The sequence below is a fragment of the Pteropus vampyrus genome, unplaced genomic scaffold (assembly GCF_000151845.1).
Source record: "Pteropus vampyrus isolate Shadow unplaced genomic scaffold, Pvam_2.0 Scaffold25, whole genome shotgun sequence".
Classification (NCBI taxonomy): domain Eukaryota; kingdom Metazoa; phylum Chordata; class Mammalia; order Chiroptera; family Pteropodidae; genus Pteropus; species Pteropus vampyrus.
The window spans coordinates 4,245,560-4,258,437 of NW_011888806.1; the positions used below are offsets into that span (position 1 = coordinate 4,245,560).

General features: G+C 34.8%; 1 protein-coding gene and 1 pseudogene across 2 annotated transcripts in view; both read right to left on the reverse strand.

The window, feature by feature from the left end:
- Positions 1-12,878, reverse strand: part of GRID2 (glutamate ionotropic receptor delta type subunit 2) — a 1,302,586-nt gene that overhangs the window by 84,066 nt on the left and 1,205,642 nt on the right. The gene's annotated exons all lie outside the window — the stretch shown is intronic.
- LOC105289605 lies at positions 329-3,568 on the reverse strand (annotated as a pseudogene).

Here is a 12,878-nt window from a genome sequence, read left to right on the forward strand (position 1 = left end):
ATTTTGTGAGTAGGATCCAAATGGGTCTGCCTCTGCCTTAGCTCCATTAGACCTGGGGGCAAAGAGAAGCAGTGAAAACATGATGCTCATTCATGCTGCTTTCTCAGGTAATAAAGTCCTTCACTTCCGATTCAATGTCTTCTACCAGCATCTATGAAACTGTGGCAGGCTAACTTGGGAGCTTGCAAGTAGGATAAAACCTCAGACCCTTCACAATTCTTGACAAAATCATATATATTTTTTTCATATTTCTCACTGACTCTTTGATTGGGTTTTTATTCAAAATTAGCTATTCAAAGTGATTTGACCTTTACAGAATAAACTAATTTCAATTTATTGCTGCAGGCTACTTTTTTTCTGTCGTGGGTTTCTTTTCTGCGGGATTCTTTTCAGCCGCTGGTATCTTGGTAGCTGCAGCCTGTTTTTTTCCCCTCCAGAGGCTTTCCCTGCTTGGTAATGCCAACAGCCTTCTTTTCTTTCTTCCCTACCACAAGGCTTCTTTCCTGGAACCCCCTTCTTAGCTGATTTGGCTTCTAGTGTTGCTGCTGCTTTATCCACCCAGAGATTGTATTCTTTACCTGGTGAAGAACAGTGTTCCAGAGCATGGTCTTTTCATATGGGTTTAGCTTCAACAGAATTCTCAGGTTTTTCAGTGGTTTCTTCTTTAGGACTCTGGGATACGTCTTCTTGCATGGTGCTTGGAGAGCTCTTTGGATCTATGGACTTTCAGGATTCTGCTAAAGTCTGTATTGAGCATCTTGTGCATGGGAAGGTTGTAGTTATCTTGAAGGAGGCAGCTCTCTGCCATAAAGATCATCTAACTTACAAAAGATGCTTTCAGTCCAAATGCAGAAACAGCCCACATGCCACCAGGAGCAAGTTTCAAAATGTTCGGTTTGCTTATATTAAGCAGAGTAACTCCAGGGATGTTTCTATAGGCTTTAATGATGCCGTTGTCCTCATTATAGATGATACAAGGTCCCCTATGCTGGAAACAACATTGGTTTCTCATTTTGCCCTGGCCAGCTCTCATTTGCTGAGAGGAATAGACTTTTTTGATATCATTCCAGGCCTTAAGTTTCTTAAGAAGCAAAACAGCTTCCTTGGTCTTCTTGTGGCCTTCACCTTTATCTTCAACCACCACAGGAAAGTTCAAGAATGTCCTCAATATGATGACCTTTAGACACGAGCAGTGCTGGTAAGGCTGAGGCAGCCAGGGCAGAACAGATGGCATCTCACTTCTGTGTTGTGTTTACTCTGAGGTGCCACAGTGGCAGATTTTCTTTGGTGCAAACATGCAGCCCCCACGGCACATATTGCCCAAAGCACCCTGGCCAGAGCAATGAGTCCCACCGCCTGGAACTCTGGGAATTCAAGCCACAGCTCTGCCAGTATCCCCCCGACTCAGCAATGGTTTGATGACCTGCTAATTCAGACAGCATGGGACTGTCTATTGTTTTTGCTCAAGCTGTGTGAAATGAAATTCACAATATCTGGTTGAATGGGAGTCTTGAACACAGCGGGCAAAGTGACATTTTTGCCAGATGATTCCCCCTTGGCAGAGTATACTGATATCAGTGGACGAGCACATGCCACAGTGGGGAGAGGAGAAGGCCACTCTCTTCTCCAACAAAATCGTAATTTTTTAATTTGATTCTTAAAATATCTTATTAAAACTTTTGCTTATAAGTTTTGAGATGAGTGCATATATAGTTGTCTATCCAATAATATCTCTCATATTTCTTGATAGAAGCCTCAACCAAAATAATAAGTTATTTAGTCTGCAATTATTTCTAATGCACAAATAACGACTTAAATTAGTGTCCCTCTTACTTTTTGTTCTCTCAGTAAAAAATTATATAAAATGTTATTTTTGCTAACTTTGAGCACTGTCTTGTAAAATAAAACTTTATGTGACTATGTGTCTACTGGCAAGTCAAAATAACACCATTTAAATGTGGTTTCACTTGAAGAAAAAAAGCAGTATAATTTTAGAAATAACCATAATTTTACATACATAGGAGGTATTTTGATTGAGATAGCATTCTAACTGACATAAAATACTGAGTAAATGTAGCTAGGAATACAGGATTCCCCCTCCCCTATTTTTCACACGAGAATATTCTTTGTTAGAAATAATTCCTATGGATAATGTTTTAAAATTCAACTCTATTCCAGAGTCCTCAATATTTTTATTTAGAAATAACTTCAACTCTGGATCAGAATAAAGAATCACTGATAGTGCTTTATTTTTGACACTATTATCGTAACAATACTAGTATTGTAAATGTAAATAATGAGTCATATATTAAAGCTATTTTTTAGTATATTAGAGAGTCTATTATGAAAAGAGGCCATTAAAAGCTTAATTTAAAATCATATAGTACTAAAGAGTCAAATCTTCTATCTTGATAGGGTTTTCAATTTGAGAACTAGCTCTTACTTCCCTAGTACTGAGTCCTCTTAACAGTGAAATGTAATTTAAAATCTAAAGGAAACAGAAAGAAATTGAAGTTTCAATTGATGACTCAGTTATGTTTAGGTCCGCACTAAATCGTCATTATATCTTCTCTTCCTGATGACTTACTTATTCTAGCCTGCCAATCATCTAGTACATATTTATGGCAAAATGTAAAATCTAAAGTCTAAAAAGTGGAATATAACCTTCCATTCATCACTCCTTTTTAAGGCATGTCATCTATCAAATTAAAGTTTTCTCTTTTAATTTCAGGACTTTCTATTTGGCAAACTGAGTTTCAGTATGTATAATACTTTTTAATTATATATGATATGATGACTATATCCCCCAAATGTACAGAAAAGATCATTGGTTTTTGGATGAGTATGTAATCTTTTTTTCCAGCCTGTATCCACAAGGGAAGTAGATGTGATGACAATTTTGGATACAAACAGTATTCATCCGTCTCATCTCCACCCATAAGTGTTGGACCTCCAGCCTCTTTAAGGTTTCTTTCGATTAGTTTTGGGAATCACTTGTGATAGTTTTACATGACCTCCTGGATTTTGGGCAGCCATGGGGCCCTTTTTCAATAGTTTTCCAGTTCATGGTATTTTTCTCCTGATCCCAAGGCCTTGAGACCTTGGAAGTCTGATAAATGTGCTCTTTCACCATACTGTTATTGTCATTGCTGCTAGTTGCTGTGCAAGATTGTCCCCTGCTGCTAGGGATGCCACTGAGGCTAGGCGGGCTCTCTGTCTTATGCCTGTTTAGAGCCCCTCATTTTAATGCATGCTCCAGTGCCCTGGGTTCTCCATAGAAGTGTAGAAAATACCTTATCCATCGTGCTGTACTCTGTTATCTGGTTTCAAGGCTTTGTTTACATGTGCTCTCAAATTGTTGCACAAATTTTGGGTAAAATAATTATTTCAGTTGCTCTGTTCAGATTTTTATTTTAAAAATTCACTGGAGCATGATGAAATACTACAATTACCCTTGCCCTCTGATGATGACGACATTGTTATTCAGCTGAGCATCCTCATCCCTTATGACTAATTCTTTCCCCGGAGGCAACTCAAATCTGAAGGCAGTATAATTTTGGTGGCCCATTTCACTAGCTCTCCAGTGGTTCAGATCAGGGAATTTAGAGCCAGACTATTGAGGTTTAAATATCAGAACCATCACTTGTTATTCGTGTGATCTTGGGCAAGTCACTTAACTTTTTTGTAATCTCTAGTTGTTATTGTTGTTGTTGTTGTTGTTTTTCCCATCTGCAAACAGAGTAGTTGTGAGGATGAAAATGATAATATATGTAAAGTTCTTAGAATAGTGCCTGGCTATTGTATGCTCTATATAGGATTTGCTATTAAAATGATTAAAGCTGTATTATTTCAATACTAAATAAAAATATCACTTCGATAACTACCAAAGTTTCTGTAATTTTATCTTAACTTCTATTGACTATGCTCCAGACTTATCTATTAATTTTTATCTTCTTTCTCCACTTCTGAAACCTTTGATTTACTATAGTGTACAGTCATCATATTTTAATTACCTAACTGAAGATATTGAAATCAGTCTAACAGGTAGCCCAAAATATAGGGTTTATATCATTCTCTAAGTGTGATCAAAAATCACATAAAAATATTACCCTAAGATAAAAATGACAAGCATAAAGCTTTGTTTTCTGCTCCTGAAAATCCCCATTTCTGTTAGAAGAAGAAGGTAAAAGCAATAACCTTTTTCTGTACAGAATCCCAGTGGAAGTAGAAATGAATGGTCCATTTCAGCTCAATACTCATTCTGAAAACGATCCAGGTCACTGACTGGGTACAAATAAAGTTCCTCTTTGCTTCAACTCAATTACTAATGAACATCCTGATTGCCTCCAAAAGTAAATAGGCATCTGTATTAGGTTCTACAAGAAATTTGTACCTTAGGCAATCCAGCTATAGATTTCTGCCCTCAATGCAGCTTCCACATAGTCCCCCAAGGAGAGACTTAAGTAGAACATTTTGAATAAGAACTCAACCACAGAAAACAAACAAACAAATAAGAACCCATGTTCTGAATATGAGTTCTCTGAAGTTGGGACAGAAGTGATTAGAAGTAGAGGGATCAATTTTTTCCTTAAATCTGGCTTGAGCCTTTGATTGTATGGCTGAATCAAAGAGTATATATATATATTTTATATCTAGGAAATGCATTATGGTGGAAGGCATTTATGTCCTACCAAACCAAGTAATACTATGATGGAATATTTATAGTAGATACAATTTTTATGGTTGGCAGGAACTCTTCATCTATAACAGTAGTTCAAAGTCATTTGGGTGATCTATAGTTTAAAGTCAGTATTCATTTGAAATCTGTAAAAACATGTACAATGTCCTAGGTAAAATTACATATGATATACAATATTCTAAACATGTTAAAGTATACTATAATTACTATAAAGATATGCCAAGAGTTCCTACTAATATTCAAACAAGAAAGAAATATAAGCATAGAATTATAAGAAAATACAAATGGAAAGGGATAAGAATATGAACAAAATATTACCCAAATTTAGGGCTAGCTGAAGAAGAATTTCTTATCCTTAAATAGGTATTATCAAGTATACTACCCTAGATAGAGTTACTCAGATGCCAGACTTCTCTACATACCGCAGGTTTAAAGCACACCAGCTGATAATATACTGATGATACCTTTCTCCCCCTAGAGCAGTAAAACATCTATGAGAATAATCACACCTTCAAAACTAACCAAACAAAGAAATGATCATATGAGCTTTTCTGAAACAGTGGACAGTGTAAACAGGTCCAAGAAAAACTGAATTTCATATGGAATATTTTACTGAAATAACAGCTAGAATTAGTCGGCTCTCCTTGTCACTGTAGTCCTTTTGGGTATGGTAATTATGAATCAAATATGGAAAGGGGAATGCATGTATGAGAGTATGGAATGTAGTGAGTGTGAGTAAGTAAGTGTGTGTGTGAAGAAGAGTGTATGAGTTTTTGTAAAGTGTGATGTGTGTATGCAGATGAGTAATTAAATTTTGTATAGGTAAATCAGCTAAAAATCTCAATTCTCTGTTAATTAGTGATTTCTTAAAATTTCTACTGTGCAATCTCACTCTGTACATACTTTGATTTATTTGATAAAGCTACTTACATGTTGATGAACAGACCCAATTTAATTTATTTAGTAACTTAGATATAATCATCTGTAATAGTTCTAAGATGACATTATCATTTTTCAAAGATAGTATAATTAATACAAATTACTTAATACATTTTAGCAGTTTTTTGTGTCCCCCAGTCTTCACACTTTTAGATACTTATTTTTAATATTTCTATAGACCGTGGAATATAATTAAGATTGAAAATATTAATTCTTCAATGGAAAATGCATTTTAATCATTTCCACATAATTAGGATATATTTATCCCCTCTAACACATTAATTAGGAAGAAAAGCATTCACAAGAATAACGACTGATTTATTAAACATTCTTTTTTTTCCTTGGAAAGAACTGACTCCTAGAAACAATTATTTTTATTAATGTGAAATAAAATTGATATTTTAACAAAATCGTAAATATTTTAAATTTACTTGAGTAGAGTGAAGATAACATATGCTTAAAATGTTTTAGGATATATTCTGCATACCTTTTGAGTCATCATGATTTTTTAACTTGAAAATCTTGAGACTTAATATTCTACAAGGTGTTCTTTTAATAGAAAACTTATTTATAAATATTGAAATTATACTCTAAAGATATTTCTCAAAATTTTCTAAATATTTTCTGAACTCTATATGTGTAAATTTCACCATAATGATGTTTCTGTCTGTAAATATAGAGTTATGCTAATAGATGGTCAATGAAAAGTCAATAAACAACAAAAACTATTAATATTGGTAACAAGCTCATAATGATGAGTAGGTGAGATAACGAGACACTTAGAATAATTTGCCTAAAGTTTCCAAATGTGATTTTAACATTTCATTTTAAGGAGTAAAGCATAATTCAAATAGCAATCCTTAATTTCAAGGCTTTGAATAACATTTGGATTAAACCTAATTTCTTTAAAAGGAATTAAATCTTATTTCTGAAAAAAAAGCTAGCAAGTATTTGACCTAGATCTTTTGGCTTTTTTTTTGGAGAGAAAGGGACTTGATAATTTCTTCTAATTTTGGGTTTCCAAACTGTGGATCTGTTAGATGGAGGTTTTCTACATCCACCATAATTTCTTGAATATTGCTTTATAAAAATATGTTAAATATATGAGCTAAGTTAAATTCATAAAGTTACATACATGCCCCAAAGAAAAGAGCAATACAATTTAGCTTTTTCTGTTATTCTCATTTTAACTTTAATACAAACACTTTAGGTTTCTGTATTTTATTAATTTCCTTTTTTGTAAAGGACTGCCATTTTTATTCATTTTTCTTTTTTCTTTTTATTTATTTATTTTTTAAATTTCACCTTCCATGTTAGATTTATTTCTGTCACCACATATTTAACCCCTTTTACCCCATCTACCTCCCTTTTAATTTACTTTTGAGAAGAGATCTGACATACTAATTTTTATGTCTAACTTAATTTTCTTATCTTATGTTTATGCAAGACTTGAAATTTAAGAAATTCTCTAGGAGGTCCATCCTTACGGACACTGGTATTCTCTGATTCTATAATCAGTTTCTTGGTTCTTCTCCAGTGTGTAGTTCTGAAGGATGATTAAGGTCAACATGTAGAGTAATAAAGAACAGGCAAATGGGACAGATATTCTGTTGGGTGTCATGCTCAGTAGTCTACCAAGAATAATAATAATAATAAAAAAGGAATCTGGAGTTCTGGTTAGTTCCTTGTGGTTTTCATTAAGTGTATTTTTGGTCAAAGCATGAGTTTTTATTATGTTCTTTGTTGTTCACTAGTTGATTTCATGCTAACATTCAATGACAGCATCTATTAGTAGAGCCTATTTAAATCCCTGATTACTGGAAAGGGAGTATGTAATATCCACTTTTTTTTTTTGCTGACATTGGGGCACTGGAATTTTCAATTGGCTCCATATCTTCTCTCAAAAAAATTTTTTATTACATTTTTCTTCATGGTTTCTTGAATTCTACATGCCTATTTTGTAATTCTACATTTTTGCTGGTTTTTTAAAGCACCATTTATATGCATTTATTCTATTTTTATTCTTTTGTATCTATTGTTTTATCAGGCAATTTCAATATTCTGGTACTACATATGCTTTTTACCCTTACTCAGGCACTGTAGTCTGTAATAATAGCAATCAAGGCAGTTCATTCTGACAAATGTATGTCAGAAAAAGCCTGCTGTGACTTTGAAATATTGAAAGTGACTGATAACATAATGTGTGAAGCGGAATAAATGCATACAAATGGAAGTTTTAGCTGAGCAGTCAAAGAATGAACTAAATACAGTGTTAGAACTCGGTCCTGAAAGCTCTAGGTGCCAGTGGTTAGTTACAATGGCAAATTACGAAATGCACTTTGCAAAGTGTTTTATGAATAAAGCAGGGGCCAGAGCTTTATCATTTTTCTATGTGCTTTGGCTTCTGCAGGAAGCACAATGAAGTGATGTTCCCTTAAAAATTTTCTGGTTTGGGAAGTCACACAGTATTTAGGAAGATAAAGACACTAAGGGCAGTTGGGAGATATGATAAGAGAGAGGACATACTCATTAAACAGGACATGAAAAGGTTGGCTACTGGACAGACATCTGGGCTACAATAAATCCACTTATTAAGAAACACTCAGAAAATAAAAATAAATCTTGACTAGCAATTTGCTAAAATCTGTCCTTATTTTTGAAAAGCTTACTGGCATTTAAAAAGGAGCGAAGAAAGGGATAATAAAAATAAATCCTTCTAATATTTGAACATTGCATAGATGGCAAATAAAGTTTTTGCATGTGTGAAACACAGTGATTTTATATATTTCTTGCTAACTCCTGCTTAACTGTGCGTAGAGCTTCTAATAAAATCTGACATGTTGACTTCGTATTGGTTTCAGCAGGTACTGGACTCTCATCTAAGAGGGGACCCACATTCTTTTGCACCAAAAGTAGGTTGTTCAGAGAAAGAGATTGGCTAAGCAGTGAAACTAGTGGGGGAAAAACAATCTCTCTCTCTTTCTTTCCCTCCATTTGACCTCTCTCCTCTCTCTTCCTCCCCCACTTCTTTCTCTTAGGTGCCTATATTTGGAAGACGGTTTATTCTTCCACAGGGATGTCAAGGCTGGAGGTACAAGGTAAGAGGATTTGTGAGTATTTTGTTGGCAATTTTCACACATATAAAATAGAACACTCTGGGCAGTGTTATAAATATAGGTATTGCAGAGTATGCCTCAATCCATGTTCTTTTTAGAAGTGTGAATAAATTTAGTGTTTTCCGGTCTCAGAGCTCAAGAGTACAAGCCTGAGAAACACTGGTGTTGGCAGGTGCCTTAGGAGATGTTGCCAAATATATTAACTAATAAAAATGGAATTTGCCTTCTCTGCCATTATAAATGTAACTACTTTGAGAAGAGTATCACTGGGGTGAAAATGTGACAGTGTGGCGAAGGCTCAGAGATTGTTCTAACAATGTTTTATCCTTTGTCCTATAATTTTTTGTTTGTTTGTTTTTTCCGCTTATTCTTTCCTGTCTCAAGTTCACTCCCCCACCCTCACTTTCACTGTATTTTAGATCATTATCATCTCTCATCAGAATTATTGTAATAAATTTCTGGTTGGTGAGTCTTGCTCCCAGATAATTAATAATCAACACTGCAGGCCGAGTGAATATTATAAAATGTAAGCTTTTTTTATATCTAATCTCATTTAAAAATCTTCTGATGGTACCCTAACACCTTCAGGCTGAAGTCTGAACTTTGGCCAGGCATCTTGGGCCCTCATGAAGGAGGCCTGGGTTCTCTGCTGCACTACTGTACATCAGCCTAGGCTCATTTGCTGCTACTTCCTGATCCACACTCAGATCCATGTGGTGCCTTTTCCTCTTGTTCTTTTTATTTAGAATGTACTTTATTTACTTCATCAACTATATTAGTCTTCTAGGGCTGCCTTAAAAAAGTATGACAGACTGGGTGGCTTGAACAACAGGAATTTGTTTTCTTATAGTTCTGGAAGCTAGACGTTCTAGATTAAGGCATCAGCAGGATTGGTTTCTTCTAACACCTCTCTTTTTGGCTTATATGTGGCCATCTTCTCTCTGTGTCTCCATCTGATTTTCCCTCTCAATGTATCTGTGTCCTAACTTAATCTTCTTATAAGGACAGCAGTCATATTTAATTAGGAACCACCCTAATAACTTCATTTTAACTTAATTACCTCTTTCAAGATCCTACCTCCAAATACAGTCGCATTTTGAGGTACTATGTGTTGAGACTTCAACATATGATTTTTGGGGGACACAATTTAGCCCATAACATCAATCGACTTCAATTGCTCTTTAAATTGTCTGTTCAGTTCAGCTCCACTAGGAAGCCTTCTTTATACTTCTCACCTGAGTTCTAGGCTGATTCCCTGTGCTCCCAGAGCACATATCACACTGAACAGAAAATAGTCCCGTCACACGTTTACCTTTCCTCCTACAGAGTAAGCAGCATGGAGGCTGGGAATGTGCATAATTCACAGCTGTAAATCTACTGTCCAGCATAGTGTCTGGCATGTAATAGGTGGTTAATCAGTACTTGTTGAATGGGATGAAGTATTACTAGTTTGTGTGTTTTTTTCTTTCTCTTTTCCTATCAATTTACGCTAACTGGAAACATGTTAAGGATACTACATATGGCTGATTCCACTGGTTTCTATATAAATTTTCCTTTTAGGTTTACTATAAAAATTTTATTGAATTTTTAAACTTATTTTTCATATTAGCCCTGTACTGTGACTACATCAAAATAGGCATACAAATGGGAATACTGAGATAATGCAAGGTCTCACATTACCTGCTCTGCTTAACATCAGTTACATGGATTTCCAAGAGTAAAAATATAAAAGAAAGGAAAGCTTAAGAATTTAGAAATGCTCTGCACCAGGTGTTTCATTGTGGAGCCGATTTGTTATGTAGAGTACAAGATACCAAGTGACCAAATCCTTTTGGAACTCTTCCTGTGCAGTTCCACAGTTCTGAATTTTAAATCCTGTGTTATCAAAAGAATGACTCCCTTGAGCTGCCTGAAAACTGGTGGTGTACACAGGTCATTTTTGGTGGAGAAGAAAAGGAACATTTTGATACATAAATTGGTTATCTACTGTCAGGGTTAAGATGGATTTTCAATGTTGGCAGAGGATGTGAGAAACTCTGAAGGTGGTATGCAATGGCCCATTATTTAAATCTTTCCTAAAGGGATTTTCCTACCATCTTTTGTTAGATTATGCAGAATCTGTATTCCAGGGGTAGCCAATTTTCAGAGAAATGATTTTACAGATGGTGGTCACAATAGCTATTTGAGACCTCAAATGGTCACCTTCATATCTGAATAAGACAGAGTCTAATCATTTTGTATTCAGTAAGCTTTGTTTCAGAATGGAATTGTTTTGCAGTATGTATATAAAAGGTTTCAAGGGACAATTCCTTTTAAAGCTTTCAGTTTGTTACTCTTTTTATTTTAATCAATGATAACACAGAAAAGCTTTGCTTGAAGATTTTTTTAAAAGCTTCTCTTTGAACTGGATACATTTCTCATTTATTTTTTACATTTTTCTACATGCACTGAAGGTCAAAAAAGTTCTTCCCTTTCAAGTAGGACACAGAATTTTGCATAAACCATCCCAAAGGACTTTTTTTTTTTTTTTTTTTTAAATGTAAGGAATGTGAAAGCAGAATCAGCAGCATCAGCTTACAAACTCCAGTGTTTCACTGGAGTTACTTAAAAAAAAAAAAAGGAAATAAGACAGAGAGTCTGGTATAGCAAGTTGCTTACATATGTATTATGTTTTTGTCCCTTCTCCTTGCTGCTACTTCTCCACAGTAATTTTGAATAAGAGATATACAATTCCAAGACTTTTAGATTTCAGGAAAAAAATTTAGAAGATTTGACATAGGTTGCTCAATGTTTATTTTGTTAAGTAAGGACATTGAAAAAACTGCTCATTTCCTAATGAAAAGACATTTAATTACCTCCAAATAAAAGATGGATATAATCTCAGAATGAAAGAGTCCTTTAAACTGAGTTCACTGAGTTAACATCTGACTAAATTGTCATTATCTATCTATTATCTATCTATCTATCTATCTATCTATCTATCTATCTATCTATCTATCTATCTATCATCTATGTATATCAATCATCTATTTATTTCAGTTCACAATGGGCTGGTGGATGTCTCCTCAGAGCTGGTATCTGTCTGTGAAAAGGCATTGGAAGTTGGCAATAAAAGTGACTGGATTTCACCTTTTGGGCAGGATATTTAAACTGAGCTGAGTTGAGTAGGAGCCTGGAGGCAAAAGCAGACACCAGGACTAGGCCCCTCACTCGGAATGCAGTTACTGAGTGGGGAAGAGAGTATACAAGATAAGTCGGGGGAGGTGGGGAGAGGCTAGGTAGGTAGAACCTTGTAGGATCCATTTTCTCTCTTCTGTTTTTCTTTTTGCCTTCATCGTGCCTGATTCAAAATGTACATATTATCTTAAAGTTTTGGAGCTAGATTATAATTTTAGAATTATCACTTTATGGGGTAGAAGGAAGTTCACATGACTGGCTGCAGGGAAGTCTGGAATTTTCTGTAATCTAAACTGTCAGATGCAACTATACCACCATGGCACATTATCTCATCTCTCAGGGACTATGTTTCCTCACAGTGACCTGAATAAAGATGGCTGTAAACCAGATGATAATTTATCACTTTTTTAGTTTCAAGAGTCTACGAATTTGTGATTTTAAGTTAACAAGGGATCTATACACTTCATGATGTGATGCACGGGGAAATACTAGTAATATAGCCTTGGGATATACAAGGAAACTTGTTTCTTTCTTTAAGCAAAACATTTCTTATTTTATTAGTAACCTTTTCATAACTCTTCATAGAAACCAGATAACATTTAGTGACTATATGAGACAAAGTTTCTACTTTCAAGGAATTATTTTTCTTATAAAAGAAAACAAATATGACACTTTGCTGGAATAAGTATAATTTGCAAACAGGAGACAGGCTTAGTCGAATCTGGAAGACTTTTCTCCAACACAGCAGTTAATATCATTTTGTTAAATTCCTGTAGGCAAAAAACTGGAGATACTAGATCAAGTTATAAAGAAACCAGCTGATTAATAAGAAGGATTCTACAGAGACAAAAAGAACAATCACAAAAGGATTTGAAAAATAGTATGATATGATCAATACACCAGTTAGGAAAAGTGATGTTGGTTGCAGAAGAAGAGCTTGTGGTTGA